The 17,473-nt window shown below is 36.1% G+C and overlaps 1 long non-coding RNA gene across 1 annotated transcript; it reads left to right on the top strand.

Moving 5' to 3' along the window:
• Positions 1–15,965: 15,965 nt before the first annotated feature.
• On the top strand, positions 15,966–17,213 carry LOC149237781 (uncharacterized). The gene is made up of 4 exons (XR_016245308.1): positions 15,966–16,345; positions 16,432–16,504; positions 16,587–16,630; positions 16,742–17,213. It is a non-coding gene; the product is annotated as an uncharacterized LOC149237781 (long non-coding RNA).
• Positions 17,214–17,473: the final 260 nt, after the last annotated feature.

Genomic DNA, 17,473 nt, shown 5'->3' with positions numbered 1-17,473 from the left:
TTGTTGATTTCCAGTTTGAGCCCTCTAGAATTAGAGTTTTGTATAATCTTGTGTTGTCGCATCTAAATCTTCATTCACTGTATATTTAAATAAACTTGACAGAAGTGCTAAGTTTGGCGAGGAAACATGATAAATTCGCAAGAAACCTAGGAGAATATCTGAATCGTCTGATCAAACAGATCAAATAGATGTAATGGTCATCGTGTGCCAAAAAGCGCAGACATTAATCAGAATAGTAGAGCGGTCTTCGTAGGTGTAAGCAGTATCTCGCGCAGTCAAAAGGTGGTAAGTGGTATTCTATAATTTCACATAATTACCCTTAGCAGGTGACGTGTAGCACGAGAAAACTACTTTTCTCGCACGTCCTCAACCTGATATTGGTCTTGCAAGAATCCACACGAGATTACGTGATAGCCGTTGGATCAAGCAGGATTGATCTATGGTGGAGATCAGCCAAGCTAGTTGGCAAGTGGGTGACGCGATAACCGTCGAATTGAGGAATGAGATCGACAGTGGAGAATTAATGCACTAAAGGTTTGTGGAATTGCAGATGCGATAAGGTTATGAACTGGGGTTTTAATTCCTTTGGTTCTGTGGTAATTTTGAAGTTTTTCCATACCATCGAGTAAATTAAACAGTTCTGCTATTTTAGTAGAATAACTAAAATTGGAGGTTGATGACTGATACTCCAAAGGAAAATTGAGAAGAAGTTCCACCCGAACTAGAAGGAATAGTTGCTAGTTTTGAACAATTATCCTTAACACTTGCAAACAGCCCACTAGTAAGTATTTAACAAAAATATTTTATGACGAAAAGGAAAAAGAATTTCATGACTTAAGATTAGGATGCCTTACTATGCACGAATTTGTAACCAAATTCACATCCTTATTGAGGTATGTACCATATATTCGGGAGGAGAAAGCTAAAGTACAACACTTTGTTAGCAATCTACCTACATTCAAGAAAGGAATATTGGAATTTGATCATCCAAGAACAGTTAATGAAGCCATTCAGAAGGCTCGAATATGTTATCAACAAATGAAACAGAGAGGGGACAGTGGAAAAAATTGGTCAAATAAAAAGGGACAGAGAAATTCTCAAAATGCTAAAAATATGAAAGTTGTTAATACTAAGAATGGGCACATGGGTCAGCAAAGTAGACCCTTTGGGAAATGTCAGCAAAATTTTAAGATGCAGAATGAACCTTGATCAATAGAAGTATCAAGTAAACCAGAACTCAGTTAGTCACAAAAGCCTCCCTTGCAATGTTGGTGCTATGGGGAACCCCATTACTATAAGAATTGTCCCCACTGTACCAGGAAAAAGGAAGTTGTTAATATCCAAGAGGAATCTACTATGGGGGCCTTAGCAAGAAATGTGCCAAGAATTAATGCGACATTGGATGACCACCAAGAAGAATACCAACCTATAATGATAGAACTTGAAGGTAAACTTTTTACCAGCTTTTATCTATTTTAATAGATCCAAGAGCGAGTTTGAGTTACATTAGGCCTAAGTTAGTAGAAGTATGGCATATGTAGGCCCAAAAGTTCCAAAACCCTTGGTTAGTACAACTGACCACCTATAAAAACCGTCTTGTAACAACCATATCTAACCATAAAAAAAATTGATTTACTAGCCTCTGGTCAAAGAAAGTGTACATGGTTTACTCTTACAGGTTACCTACTACTTTTATTTATCTCTTAGTCATATACATATAAATTTTTTTGTTAGATTCGAACCTGTACATATAGTTTGATGGATGCTCCATATTTTAAATATTATATTCACTATACCATTTGATCATGGGTGGCTTTGCATTATAATAGTCTAGCCTCCAAACTTAGGCAACAAAGTTAAATTGGGTGTGTCATTCCACATATGATTTTTATGTTGTAATATAAGATTAAATCACAACTCTTTGCAAGGTGTAACACATGCGCTATAGTTTAATTCATATTGAAAGTAGTTTCTGGAAGTGACTGTCCACACGCCTTTAATGGAATCTAGATGGCATATCTCAGATCGTCCAATCATGGGATTTCGATCAAACGATGGTAAATGGTTCGTTTTGGTTAATTAAATTGATCACTGATGTGAAATTAAACAGGAATGCAACAAATCACAAATATAACCATAAATACAGAGATGAAATAGAAATAACACTTCATTTCATTAAAATAAAATATTAAAATATGCTTACAAATAGAATGGAAATGAACTAGCTTAGGCGATGGTAGCTTATCTCTAAGAAGAGACGTGGTGGATACGTGCCTCTGAACTATGTTATAATGAGGCTCGAAGGCCTATTTATTATTGAGAAACAATGGAAAACCATAAATATCCAAAAACCTAACCCTAGGGGAGGAAGCACCAAAACTATGGGCCCCGTTTGGGTAAATTGGTACATCAACTTCTCGGGGTTGTAACTTTGGCATACAATCTCTGTTTGACGCGCACACTATCTTGTTAGAAATATCTATCCGAGGAATACAATTTTTTCTTAGAAAACACCAATCAAAGTCTTACATTTTCCCCGATTTTCCCAAAAAACGACGTTTAGGGCCTTTAAATGGCTCTGGGAGTTAATGACCTGAAAAACTACCAAAAATAGTAAACTGTGCTACAATTAAGGAAATTGAAAAATTGAAAGAGACAATGGTGGGGGTCCAAGTGGAATAGGCAAGTGGTCGCCAACATCCACCTGGATCACTCACCCATCAAGCGTCGGATGCTCCCCTCATTCCGCTTTCCCTACGACGACGCTCTGCAACCTATAGGAGGTTAGGGTTTTACTTTCTCATGCAGCTGAGAAACGCTCTGGTGAGTTCATTGTTCTACCTCTTCCACCGCACAACAACATATTTTTTCTTATTTCTGCTAAGGGTTAACTTGGTCAGATTTGGAGGTTGAACAGTTTGAGGTATGATACCTTCGACATTTTCTTTACTTACCAGCATGGAGGGGATTCTTTCTCATAGGTGAGAACCACACCAACTATCTTTATTCTATCTTCTGTACTCAAATTACGCTGGTTATGGCACTAACCCTGTCCATTTTCAAGACTTCAACTTGCGGTCTGCCTTTTTTCGAGTCGTACCAACAGGTAATACTTAGACTCTCTCACCCAAGTCTGAAGGGATTTCATTATACCCTTTTATGTGTTTCTGTGCATAGTTTACCAGGTTCTAATTATCCCTTTGTGATGGGGTTTTTAGGTAAGAGCTCCAGTTGCGACTTTCCAAGTTCAGGGTTTTTGAAATTAATCTTCCCCAGCTATGACATTGACTGCATCGAGTTCTTTTGTCTAGGTGCTTGGGTTCTATCCCTTTTCTGCTCGAGCTCGAACAACTAGGGTTTGAAATTAGTGGATGTATTCCTTTTCTGAGCATGTATGCTACAAATTTTGTAGGACATTCATGTGTATTTAGACCTAGGGTTTTTTAAAAAGGACCCAGAAATTTTTCCTAGGGTTATGCAATATTTTATTTCTAAATTTGCTACTATGGTTCTTGAACAAATATATTATGGTTAATATCATAGACCTTATGAGAATGTTAAAAACGAATTCTGGTATTTTCTCTTTGCTGATAAGGTCCCTGAGAGAATTACTGCACAAATGTGCCTCTTTTATTTTAATGAATTCAATATTTGGGTACAGTAATGTTATTTCATGATTATTTTGGGCACAACCCCTTCCTTTGTATAAGTGTTACAATCATAATTTAATTCAATTTATTTATATGAAGTTGGTGTTGAAGAAAGTGTAACTAGGTTCGATATTTACAAATGTAATTTTGATCTTTGTACTTGTCAAGAAAAATAAATATTATTTTTGTAAATTATAAAAATGAGTTTCTTACTCATTTCATAGGTATAGGAAAGTCAAAGGATCAAAGTCATGTATAAGGAGCTCTTCTTGAGTCTATGTGTAAATGTATTCTAGTCTGAAGGGTCCTCCAAGACAAGCACAATCCTCTTGAAGACATCAAATAACAAAACGATGAAGAGAACAGTCATGTTAGCCTGCAAATGGATTAAAAGAAATGTCAAGTCAGCTCAAATGAAGTTTCACAATGATTCACTACCATGTCGGCTTATTATGGAAGAATAACACCTATAAATTTGCAGTTAGGGTCAACACAGAGACAGGGAATTCAGACAAGACTCTATAATTGCGGAAGTGGACAGAACCTCTGAAATTTCTGTAATCAACATAGTGACATCTTCACATTCCCTTCTGTAATATCAGACAAGTAATTAGATGCAGAAATTACAGATGGAGACACAATCGTTCAGGAGAAGGACACCTACAGTATTTCAGATGATGCAGTGCCTTCATATCTCGGGTGAGTACAATGGTTATGTGTTTCTCGGGTAGTCATCATGATCAATGTCTCTAGGTACAGTCTCGAAGCAACATCACAGTGATGACAGTCTTGAAATATTGAAAAGATTGAAGTTGGTGCAAGGAGTGCACAGTCATAGTCTCGATAAAGGAGGGAGAAGGATCTTGGTCATCATTTTCACAAGAAGGATCTTGGTTATCCTATAATGACATTCTGCCTCAACATGTATTCTAGATGATGATGACATGATCTCAATGAAGACATTGCTTCAAGATCATAATCTTGATAATGATATTTGTACAACACTCCTATATGTATATCCATAACTCGTTGTTAAAGAAGATGTAGTAGTGTTGCAATAGGGAAGTAACAACAATCAATATCTCAGTGGTGCATCAAAAGACGACCTCAATAAAGACACAGTGATAATCTCGATTAAGCTGTAGCAATGGTCAAGTCGTAATGATATCAGTGATGCAACAGTGTTGACCTCAGTATTGCAACAGTAACGATGATGATCTCAACAGTAGTGAGGAAGAGGATTGATGTCTTGGTATTGGAGTGGACTAGTAGGGCAAGGGTCAAGGTCTTGGTATTCTTCAATTGGAATCTCTATAAGAAGAATTATGTGCCGGTTTTCCTCTCCAAGAGGGAGAGGTTTTGGCCCTGACAAAAATACGACATATTGTGTTCTTGCCTCTTGTTTTTTGGTAACTGTTTGATGAAGTAAGAAATACACACACTAATGATATCAAGATAAGATTGTTCTAATAAAAAAAAATTAAATACCTCACAAATAGTTATCATGTCAAGAAGAATATCATTAAATTATTTCCCTAGGTTCTTCAACATGGTATCAAAGGTATGGTTACAGTCTAAGGAAGGGCAGAAAAGAGACTCTCAAGAATCAAGTGTCAAGCAGGGCATCAAAGTAAGTTGAAGGGTTTTGTCCAAGATTGAAGGATCAAGTCTACATCAAGCAGTCTACAACTGCAAGAACTTGTGTCTCCACAGTAGACCCTCATCAAGATGTATACAAAGCAAGGTAACTCAGAGGATCTCAAAATCAGAAAACAGGTTGAAACCCTAGCAGCAATCCTGATCTACAAAAGAAGGCAAAGCATATTGAAGGAGAAAAAAAGCATTGTCATCATCTTCAAGTTTATAAAAGATCATTTCCTTGAAGAAAATCATCGAAGAAAAGCAGCAGATCATCTTCATCAAAGGGAGCAACCTTTTCCATTGAAGAAAGGGTTTCCATCAAAGAGAAGATCATCCAAGAGGAAACTCCAATACATCTTCTCCAACCAGCATCTAAGTGAACAAGTAGAAGAGTTCATCTTCACTTGTCAAGTAAGTATCTTTCATTTTTATAATCAAGTTTGGTTAATTGAATTCATGATTGCAAGGAGATCTATGGATTGGATGGGTCATCAAAAGTCCTTGCATGAAGTAAGGAGGATTGTCATAATCCTCATAGATAAAAAGAAGTCAGAATCAAGAAAAAGGGTCTCCTTTTGAATTCATGAGAAGGAACTCTTAAGGTCCTCTCATCCCTACGTAGCAAGAAAGGAGACATAAAAGAGATATATAAAATGCTAGAAGATATAATCTCTGAAATGCAGTGAAGAAGGTCATATCACTTAGACCTGATTGAAGGTATCAAAGAATGAAGAAATATATTCATGAGATCTCAATTAGGAGATCTGGGAGAGATGATAAGAAGACAATCATCATTAACTAAATGATAAGCAAGGTAACAAATGTCCATGAACAAGAAGGTTACCTCATTTGACAAGTTGTGGTCTCTATGCCAAATAGAGAAAGACAAGTTGCAGGCAGAAGTGTTGAAGGTGAAAGAACTCAAACATCTGCAGAAAGGAAAGGAAAGTCTGGTATAGTTAAAGACTCAATGCTATGAAAAGAAATATCATATCATCGAAAAGATGAAGGAAGGTGAAGAAAGGGGCCAAGGAAATAGGGAGCAGCAAATCTCTACTATGATTAAGATGGTATCCCTCACAAAAGGGTCATATCATAAGCTCCTAAATATTTAGATATGACCATAATATTAAGATGCATCATGGCATCATGAAAGCATTAGAAGAAAGATCTCGTGGAATCACCATGGAAATCATGAAGAACAAAATCCATGACAGTCAAACATGAAGAAGGAAAGGAAGAAGTCATCTAGGACAGATCTCATCATACATCAAGTCAAAAGGGAAACATCTGCCAAATGAGGATATACAAGATCCTCAAGATTCTCTGATAGAATCCTAATCGGAGGATTCACTAATCTAGAGAGGAAGCAAGTGTTTCATCAAGAACTCCAACTCATGGAATTCATGGATGATGTTATGATGACATAAGAAAAGAAGCAGATTAAGGGATTGAAGAAACTTCAATCAAGGAAGCTGCTAGAAGAAGCCTAGATGACCTAAAGGTAAAATGAGGTATGTATGCCTATATTTAATTTTATAATGTCATGTCATATGGTTGCAGGTAACATGGATCATTACTTCTATCTTAAGAAGCATGATCTAGAGAAAAAGGATCTCCTCCTCTGAAAGGATGCAGGAAGGCATAAAGTCACACTAAGATGAAATCAACATAATATGTCCTCATATGAATGAGGTGGTTGACTACAATTAAGAAACTCTGATTGAAAGCTCCTGGGAAAGGAATGTGTGAGGAAGGAAGAGATCGTAAGATATGCAAGCATGATGAAGGCAATCAACATCCAAAGGACCAAGAAGATTTGACTAAGAAATCTCCCAGAAAGATATGAAGACTCTGATGAAAGTCTAGAAAAGATGGAGACCCTTGACAATAGATATCTTTGGAGATATGTCAACATGTATGCAAGATGTTGATACCTACATGAATATGTCATGATGAAGAGCCATCTCGAAAGGTACAATTTGATTTAATGTTATGTTTTTATTTCTTGAGTAATATCTAGATGAGTTCATGCAGGGCTACTGGAACAAGAATTGTAAGTACAAGTATAACCAACATTCATGTGGTGGGTGGAAATTCTTGAAATTAGCATGATGAGGAAGAAGTAGAAATATGCCAAAGGTTCTAGATATGTATCAAGAAGGACACTTTCCATGAAGAAAGGAATGACATGACAAACCGAGAAGGAAAGTGATCGATGGCTAGTGCCCTACCAAGAAGAAGTCCGAAGAAAAGACTTCATGACATAAAATAAGGAAGATCAAGCAGCTGAAGGACCCACTAAGAAGAAGTTTTTGATGAATGGACAAGTCCCTAGCTAAGAGGGAGCTTGAATTAGATCATCCCTGATTACAAAGGAGTGAAAATTTTGTTTTTCTATTTCACATGTCATGCACTAGACGAGGACTAACATTCGTAAGTCTAGATGAAGGCCATGAATAGAAATGTAGACACATGATAAACACATCATTCTTTTATTCACCTGGGAATAAAGAATGGAGGGTTGGGTAATCATCTGACATATGATACTCTTTGAGGATGTGTAGGGCATCCAAGATAAGAGTAGGAAAGAGGACTGATATTCTTTGAGGGCTGGGAACCCAATATAAGAATAGTCCTAGAAGGTCATACTCAGTGAGCAACCGGGTGGGTATTTACCTTGAGAGACAATGATGAAAGTGTCTATAAACCATTGGTCTCGCTAGCATTGTATCCCATGGTCTCGTGGAGAGATGGAGTTGTTAGTAAAGGCCTTGTACTATGACAATGCTGATTGATATGATGCTATACAAATGGGATTACCAATCCGATTCTTCTTATGAGAAATTCTTCAGATTGAGAATAAACAAGTACCATTGTAAATACCTCCCTAGTTAAGAGGGAGTGTTGAATAAAGTCTAACTAGGTTCGATATTTACAAATTTAATTTTGATCTTTGTACTTGTTAAGAAAAAGTAATATTATTTTGTAAATTATAAAAATGAGTTTCTTGCTCATTTCATACATCTAGGAAAGTCAAAGGGTCAAAGTCATGTATAAGGAGCTATTCTTGAGCCTATGCGTAAATGTATTCTAGTCTAAAAGGTCCTCCAAGACAAGCACAATCCTCTTGAAGACATTAGCTAGAAAAATGATGAAGAGAATAGTCATGTCAGCCTGCAAATGGATTAAAAGAAACGTCGAGTCAGCTCAAATGAAGTGTCACAATGATTCATTGCCATGTGAGCTTATTATGGAAGCATAACACCTATAAATTCACAGTTAGGGTCACCACAAAGACAAGGAATTCAAACAAGTCTCTGTAATTACGGAAGTGGACAAAACCTATGAAATTTTAGTAATCAACACAGAAACATCTTCACATTCTCTTCTGTAATCTCAGACAAGTAATGAGACACATAAATTGTGGATGAAGACATAGTCATTAAGGAGAAATACACCTACAATATTTCGGATGATGAAGTGCTTTTAGATCTCGGGTAAGTACAATGGTTATGTGTTTCTCAGGTAGTCATCATGATCAATGCCTCTAGGTACAGTCTCTAAGCAACATCATAGTGATGACAGTCTTGGCACATTGACAAGAATGAACTTGGTGCAAGGAGTGCACAGTCATAGTCTCGATAAAGGAGGGAGAAGGATCTTGGTCATCATTGTCACAAGAAGGATCTTGGTTATCCTATAATGACACTCTGTCTCAACATGTATTCTGGACGATGATGACCATGATCTCAATGAAGACATTGCTTCAAGATCATAATCTTGATAATGATATTCGTAAAACACTCCTATATGTATATTCATACCTCGTTGTTAAAGAAGATGTAGTTGTCTTGAAACAGAGAAGTAACAACAATCAATATCTTAGTGATGCAGTAGAAGATGACCTCAATAAAGACACAATGATAATCTCGGTTAAGGTGTATCAATGGTGAAGTCATAATGATATCAGTGATGCAACAAAGATGACCTAAGTATTGCAGTAGTAACGATGATGATCTCAACAGTAGCGAGGAAGAGGATTGATGTCTTGGTCTTGGAGTGGCCTAGTAGGTTAAGGGTCAAGGTCTTGGTATTCGTCAAATGGAACCTCTATAAGAATAATTATGTGCGGGTTTTCCTCTCCAAGAGGGATAGGTTTTGGCCCTGGCAGAAATCCAACATCTCACGTTCTTGTCTCTTGTATTTTGGTAACTATTTGATGAAGTAAGAAATACACACACTAATGATATCAAGATAAGATTATGCTAATAAGAAAAAATTAAATACCTCACAAATAGTTATCATGTCAAGAAGTATCTCATTAATTGCTTTCCCTAGATTCTTCAATAGTTGGCTCTACATTACTCCAGTGAGGTTGTGTAAATAATTTTTACAGTCGTCAAATACATTTTTCTTTTTGTTCGATGAAATTTATGGGTACATTCTTTTCCTGTATGGAATTCTGGTTATGTTAATTACTGTGGCAGTGGAACGAATAAGAGGGATTTCCTATTAGATAATTCTAAGTACTGGGTTTTCAAAATTATATCTGGGATTGTTATCATAGTGAGGTACCTTCCTTGTTGAGGATACTAACCCGATTCCTTACCCAGTTTCTACCATTTGTACATTGTATTAAATCATGATTCAATTCACAAATCTATTCCTCTACCTGAGGTTTTTCGACGATATTTGGTTATTCCTCGTCTTTTCTTAATATTCACGTATGTGCATGTGGGTTTTTCTTGAATGCATGATTGTTCATTTTGTAACTTCAATATTTTTCATACAAACCCTTAACCTGAAACTTGGTAATAATTAATCATTCTATACTTTTGGGGGTGAAGTTCACTTATGAAATAAATGACAACATAGATTTCCCCTTTCTTATTTGGCCTTATAATACCCCTATTTCCTTCCACACACATATTACTGTGTCCTGAAATCCCATACTACACAAAGAGGACTTATGTCCCTCAACACAACCAAGACATTAAATTTATTTAACATTAAATTTTACTTAACTTTTCTCAAGAACTCTTTTCTTCTTTCTTTCTAACAATAATCAGTAACGATTTTAGAGGCTAATATAATGATTTGATATGTACATATGTTTTCTATCTTTTTCTTTTCAATCAAAATATATACTTATATGTATAAACAACTCTTCATCAAAATATTTCTATTTACACCTTGTAATCAATGTTAATACTTATTTGTTTGCCTGCTTTCCAGAAAATTACCAAAGAAAGACTCATTCCTCCCAACCAGTGAGACCGACTATTATGTCCAGGTCTTCCCCTCGAGCCTCTTAATTACTAGAGAAGTTCAAACAATGACTATTATGTAACCTCATAACTCCCAGTCCAGTCCAAAATGTCTTATTTGGGTTTCCATTGGTTTTGACTAGCTCAAGAAGACCCAACAACAACCAGTTTGCTTTCTTGACAACGTCTTGTCATATAATTTTCCCTTCTTTCCTCTAGGCACTCTTCTCCAAAAAGAACATGTCTTTCTCCCTGAAAGATTTTTTTCCTTTAATCTCTTCCAGGAATGAAAGGTAATTGTTTAAATTTCGGAAACCAAGATTTTCTTTTTACCAGTATTTTTATGGTCATTTCCTGACTATGCATAATTTTCTTTTAACATAATTTGTAATAAAATAACATATTTAAAAATTATTTTCTAATTACCTTAACTAACAAGTCTTGCATATTAAAAGTAAATGCTAATTATTTACATGGCCAGGGGTGTTACATCTTCCCCCGCTTGAGCTAAACATCATCTTCGGTGTTCATTCATGCCCTTGGAATAGGTCAAGGTATGATTCCCACATCATCTTTTCCTCCTCCCAGGTGGCCTCTTTCGGGCTAAAGTGCCTCCACTGCAGTTTAACCTGGGTGATGGCTCATTTTTGTAGTTTTGTTTCTCCCCAACGAAGAATGCGTAGAGGTTATAAAAAGAACTCTTTATCTGGTTCTACCTGTTCCAACATTACAAAATGTTAAAATTTCCAATTATTTGGAATCTCATTCAATTCAAAACAAATGTGCACATTATTTAATAATAATGTTACCTGCACTTCTTGCTAGTTAATTATGTGTCTAGAGTCATATATATACTTTTTTAACAAGGATACGTGAAACACATTATGAACTCTCATGTAGCCAGGTAATGCCAACTGATATGTGAGAGGTCCAATCCTTTCCAAAATTTGGAAGGGTCCACAATATCGTGGGGCTAGTTTTGCACATCCCTTCCACTGCATGGTGCTTTTCTTGGGATTTAATCGAACATACATGTGGCCCCCTATCTGGAATTATTTGAAGGTTCTTTTCTTGTCCACATAAATCTTTTGTCTATCCTGGGCAACTTTTAGGTTATGCTGTACTTTTTTCATAGTATTTTCCATTTTTTCCAACATGTCGGGCCCTAACATGAATCTGTCCTCAAGACTATTCCAATTAATGGGGGTCTTGCACCTTCTCCCGTATAGAACCTCAAAGGGATCTATTTTCAATGATTCATGATAATTTTATTGTATGTGAATTCCACTAAGTGGAGATACTCCTCCCATTTATTTGGGTGTTGCATTACATACATCCGCAACATATCCTCCAAAACTTGATTTACTCTGTTTGTCTGTCAGTCAGTTTTTGGGTGATATGTTGTGCTGAACTGAACTTGAGTTCCCAGGCCAACAAAGAGGGTTTTCCAAAAGGCTGATGTAAATTTCACATCTTTGTCTGATATCATAACTTTGGGCAACCCATGTAATCTAAAAATTTCCCACATAAATACATCTATAATTTGAACAGTTTTATATGTTGATTGGACAGGAATAAAATGGGCTACTTTACTTAACTTGTCTACCACCACCATAGTTGAATTGTTTTGCTTCTTAGTTTTAGGCAACCCAATGATGAATTCTAAAGTAATTACTTCCCACTTTTATTCTAGAATGGGTAGCGGAGAGAGAAATCCAGCTGGGTGTTGGTGTTCAACTTTAACCTGTTGACACTCCAAACATTTGGCCAAATATTTTGTGATGTCTTTTCTCATTCCAGGCCAAAAGAAAGTTTTCTTAACAATAGAAAATAACTTTTGATATCCGGGGTGGGAAGCATAGGGCTTCCTGTGAAATTCATCCAGAATTAGTTTCCTAACAACTACTTGATTTGGAACATATATTCTTCCTCTAAAAATTAGTAAATTATCATTGTTTATGTCATAATCAGTTTGTTGTCCTGAATTGTTTTCCTGTTTGGTTTGCTGCCACAAAAATAAATATCTTGGATCCTTATCCACAACCTCTTTAATTAATTATGAAAACTAAATTCAATTTGACTGTACAAAATCTCATACCCATGATGAAACTTCCTACTTAGTGAATCTGCTACTCGATTCTCTTTTCCTTTTAGATGTTTAATTTCAAAATCGAATTCACTCAAAAAGGCGGTCCACCTAGCCTGACGAGCATTAAGGTTAGGTTTCTTAAACTGGTTAGGCTGTTATGATCAACCATTAAAAAAAATTCTTTCCCAGGAGATAATGTCTCCATAACTTTACCTTCTTGCATCATCACCCCTCCAACTCCTTCTTGGCATGCATCATTGTAGACAACAAATTCCTTTTCTAGGTCTACTTTTTTCAGCACTGGATTTGTGGTTAGCAAATTCTTTAATAGTTCAAAACTATGCTGACACTTGACAATCCACTTAAAAACTTTCCCTTTCTTTTGCAAGGAGGTGATAGGATAGGCTATTTTAGAAAATCCTTCAATGAAACAACAATAATATTCCACTAAGCCCATAAATGATTGGATGTCAGTGACATTAGCAGGAACATGCCACTCCATAATAGTTTGATCTTTTTTTAATCAACCGCTATACCTTCCACAAAGATGACTTGTCTTAAGTATTGAATCTGCTCATTAAATAAATCACACTTGTTGTATTTAGCATACAATTGATGTTCTCGTAATGTTTGCAAAACTATTCACAAGTGCCCCTTATGCTCCTCTAGATTCCTGGAGTATATAATAATATCATTGATAAAAATTAAAATAAATTTATCAAGATAGGGATAGAATACTATTCATGAGGATCATGAAGCTTGTTGGATCATTGGTTAGGCTAAAGGGTAGAACCACAAATTCATAGTGGAGATAGCGAGTTCAGAAAGTGGTTTTAGGAATATATTCTTCCTTCACCCTTATTTGATGATATCATGACCGCAAGTCTATCTTAGAGATCAACGTGGCTACTTTTACTTGGTAAAAAAGATCATCGATTCTGGCTAATGAGTATTCATTCTTAACTGTCAACTTGTTAAGTTGTCGGTAGTCGATGCATAGTCTCATTGTACCATACTTTTTCTTGAAAAATAAAATAGGTGCCCCCCATGGGGACACACTTGGGCGGATATAGCTTTTATAGAGTAGCTCTTGCAATTGCATTTTGAGTTCAGTTAACTCAAGAATGCTCATTCGGTAAGGGGTCTTTGACAGAGGTGCAACCCCTGGAATCAATTCTATTGTGAAATCAATGTCTCACTTAGGAGGTATTCCTGGAACACATCAATAACATCTTAAATGATTGACAAGATTTCCAGAGAGGCTAACTTACTTTTGGAATTGGTAAAACCCACTTGCACTGTGTAAATCTGACCTCCCTTCTTAAGGCATTTTCCTAACTGGGAGGCAGTAATTGATCACAGTTTTATGGGTCTCTGCACACCTTGAATTTTCTACCTAATAACCACTGGATTAAGATAACTGATGGTTTTATCTTTACAATTTACTAATGACCAATGCTCCTCCAGCCAATCCATTCTGATTAAAACATCATAAGACCCCATAGGTAATACATTTAAATTTACATTAATTTGTTGATTTTCTATCTCAATAGAACAATCATTTATTTTAGTTGTCACCCTTCTTTTTGCCCAAGTTTCCAATTGCACTAACAAAGGATTTCTAAATTTACTATTTTGTAAGTGAAAATTTTCAATGACCTTGGGGCTGACATAACTTAAACTGGCTCTTAGGTCTATCAAAATGGACACATAATGATTATGTATCTTACCTTCAATCTCGATCATAGAGGGTTGATATTCAGCTTGATCATCATCTAGATATGCATTAATCCTTGGTATGTTGCGCGTCACTTCACCAAATGTGGAGGCCTCTTGAATGTTGGCAGCCAATTCAGCCCTAGAGCGGTGAGGAAATTTATTATAATAATGTGGCTCTTCGCAACCCCAACACTACAATGGGGGCTTTTGCTGTTGACTGATCTCAGGTTTACTGGAAACTTCTATTTTCCTGCTTTCTCCTTGCAATTTTTTTTTTTTTTTTTATTCCTTCCAGCAAATTTGTTGTACTCATTCTTATGCAGACTCCTATTGCTTCTTATCTTTACATTTTTCATATTCTGGAAAATTTTCTGTGACTTTTTGCCAGCCCAACTTTTACTACCTTCTCCTTTGGATTTCATCTATTGATAATAGATCCTCACTTTTCATATGGCCTCATTCATGGTTTTGGGATTGTCAAATTCCAGTCGTTTTTTCATGAATGTTGGTAGGCTTCTCATGAAACATTGAAATTTGGCCTTTTCCTCCTTAAAGTATGGTACATACCTTAACAAGGACATGAATTTGGTTACAAACTCATCCATAGTAAGTAGTCCCAACTGGAGATCATGAAATTCTTTTTCCTTATCATCATAAAATCGCTCCGTCAAATACTTCTCCTTAAGTGTTTCTGGAAGTCCCCCCAAGTCACTTCTTGTTTAGTAAGTGTATTAACAACGTTAACCTCTTACCACTACAGCGCAACCTTCCCTTGAAGCTGATAAATAACTAATCTCACTTTTAAATTATCATCATATTCATAAATTTGGAAATATTTATTAATGTTAATTAGCCAAGCCTCAACAACTTCTTCCATTTCCCCGTACAAAACTAGAGGCTTAATCTTTTTAAATTCTCCTTTCAACTCAGTTTTATGTTTCTTATTCTTCTGGTAATCAGTCACATTGCCATATCCTTCTTCATTCCCCACCTTGTCTCCTTCTACGTGCTAAGTATGGCTTCTTGTCTCTTCCATTATACTAAGAGCTGGGTACAAGGTTCCGATGATTCTAGAGATCAGAAAGACATTTTAAGATATTTTCCTCGTCACACATCATTTTTCGTTATATGCCCATAGACTGGCCATTTCATTCCTCAATTGTTGAATAGTTTCCAACAGCATGACAATGGGGTTTTTTTTCCCTGCATCCAATTGTACCCACATCTCAGGATTGGCTCCTGAGGTAGGTGTAGCTCCAACTCCTCTCTACATTATGCCTCCACTCTTTTTGTCCATGTGTGTTCAAAACATATATGTAATTATTAATTTAACTACCCAAATAGGCCTCAATATTGAAACCTAGGCTCTGATACCACTTGTAACAACCATATCTAACCATAAAAAAAAATTGATTTACTAGCCTTCAATCAAAGGAAAGTGTACATGGTTTACTCTTACAGGTTACCTACTATTATTTATCTCATAGTCATATGCATATAAAAAAATTGTTAGATTCGAACATGTACATATAGTTTGATGGATCCTCCATATTTCAAATCTTATATTAAATATACCATTCGATCATGGGTGTCTTTGCATATAATATTCTAGCCTCTAAACTTAGGAAACAAAGTTAAATTGGGTGTGCCATTCCACATATGATTTTTATGTTGTATTATAAGATTAAATCACAACTCTTTGGAAGGTATAAAGCACATGCAATGGTTTAATTCATATTGAAAGAAGTTTCTGGAAGTGATGGTCCAGATTCCTTCAGTGGAATCTAGATGGCACATCTCAAATCCTCCGATCATGGGATTCTAATCAAACGGTGGCAATGGTTCGTTTTGGTTAATGCAACCGCTCACCCCTCAAGCACCAGATGTTGCCCTCATTCTGCTTTCCCCGCGAAGATTCTCTGTAACCTATAGGGAGGTTAGGGTTTTACCTGCTCATGCAGCTGAGAAACACTCTGGTGAGTTCATTGTTTTACCTTTGGCTCCACACAACAAAGTATGTTTTCTTATTTTTGCTAAGGGCTAACTATGGCGAGATTTGCAGGTTGAACAATATGAGATGCGATACCTTTGACATTTTCTTTTCTTACTAACATGGAGCGAATTATTTCTCACAAGTGAGAACCACACCAATTATCTTTATTCTGTCTCCTAAGCTCGAATGACGCTGATTATCGCACTAACCTTGTCCATTTCTAGGACTTTGGCTTGCGGTCTGCCTTTTTTTCGAGTCATACCAACAAGTAATACTTAGACTCTCTCACCTGAGTATGAAGCGCTTTCATTATACCCTTTTATGAGTTTTTGTGCAGAGTTTACCAGGTTCTAATTATCATTTGTGTTGGGGTTTTTAGATAAGAGATCCAGCTACGACTTTCCAAGTTCAGGGTTTTCGAAATTAATCTTCCCTAGCTACGACATTAACTGCATCGAGTTATTTTGTCTAGGTTCTATCCCTTTTATGCTCAAGCTTGAAAAACCAGGGTTTGAAATTAGTGGATGTATTCCTTTTCTGAGCATGTATGCTATGAATTCATAGGACATTCATGTGTATTTAGACCTAGGTTTTCTTAAAAAGAACCCATTTTTTCCTAGGGTTATACAATATTTTCTTTCTAAATTTACTATGGTTCTTCAACAAATATATTATGGTTAATACCATAGACCTTATGGGAATGTTAAAAATGAATTCTGGTATTTCCTCTTTGCTAATAAGCTCCCCGAGAGCACTACTGCACAAATGTGCGTCTATTCTTTTGATGGATTCAATGTTTGGGTACAGTATTGTTATTTCATGATTATTTTGGGCAAGAACCCTTCCTCTATATAAGCATTACAGTCATAGTTTAATTCAAGTTATTTATATGAATTTGGCTCTGCATTACTCTAGTGAGGTTGTGTAAATAATTTTTACAGTCGTCAAATACATTTTTCTTTTTTTTTTTTAATGAAAGTTTTGGTTACATTCTTTTCTTGCGTGGAATTCTGGTCGTGTTAATTATTGTGGCAGTGGAACGAATAAGAGGGTTTTCCTATTAGAGACTTCTAGGTACTAGGTTTTCAACAAGATATCTAGGACTGTTATC

Source organism: Pinus tabuliformis, chromosome 8 (assembly GCF_031772625.1).
Source record: "Pinus tabuliformis cultivar Carrire ecotype Pingquan chromosome 8, CPIR1, whole genome shotgun sequence".
NCBI lineage: Eukaryota > Viridiplantae > Streptophyta > Pinopsida > Pinales > Pinaceae > Pinus > Pinus tabuliformis.
This window is presented reverse-complemented; position numbering and strand designations above follow the sequence as displayed.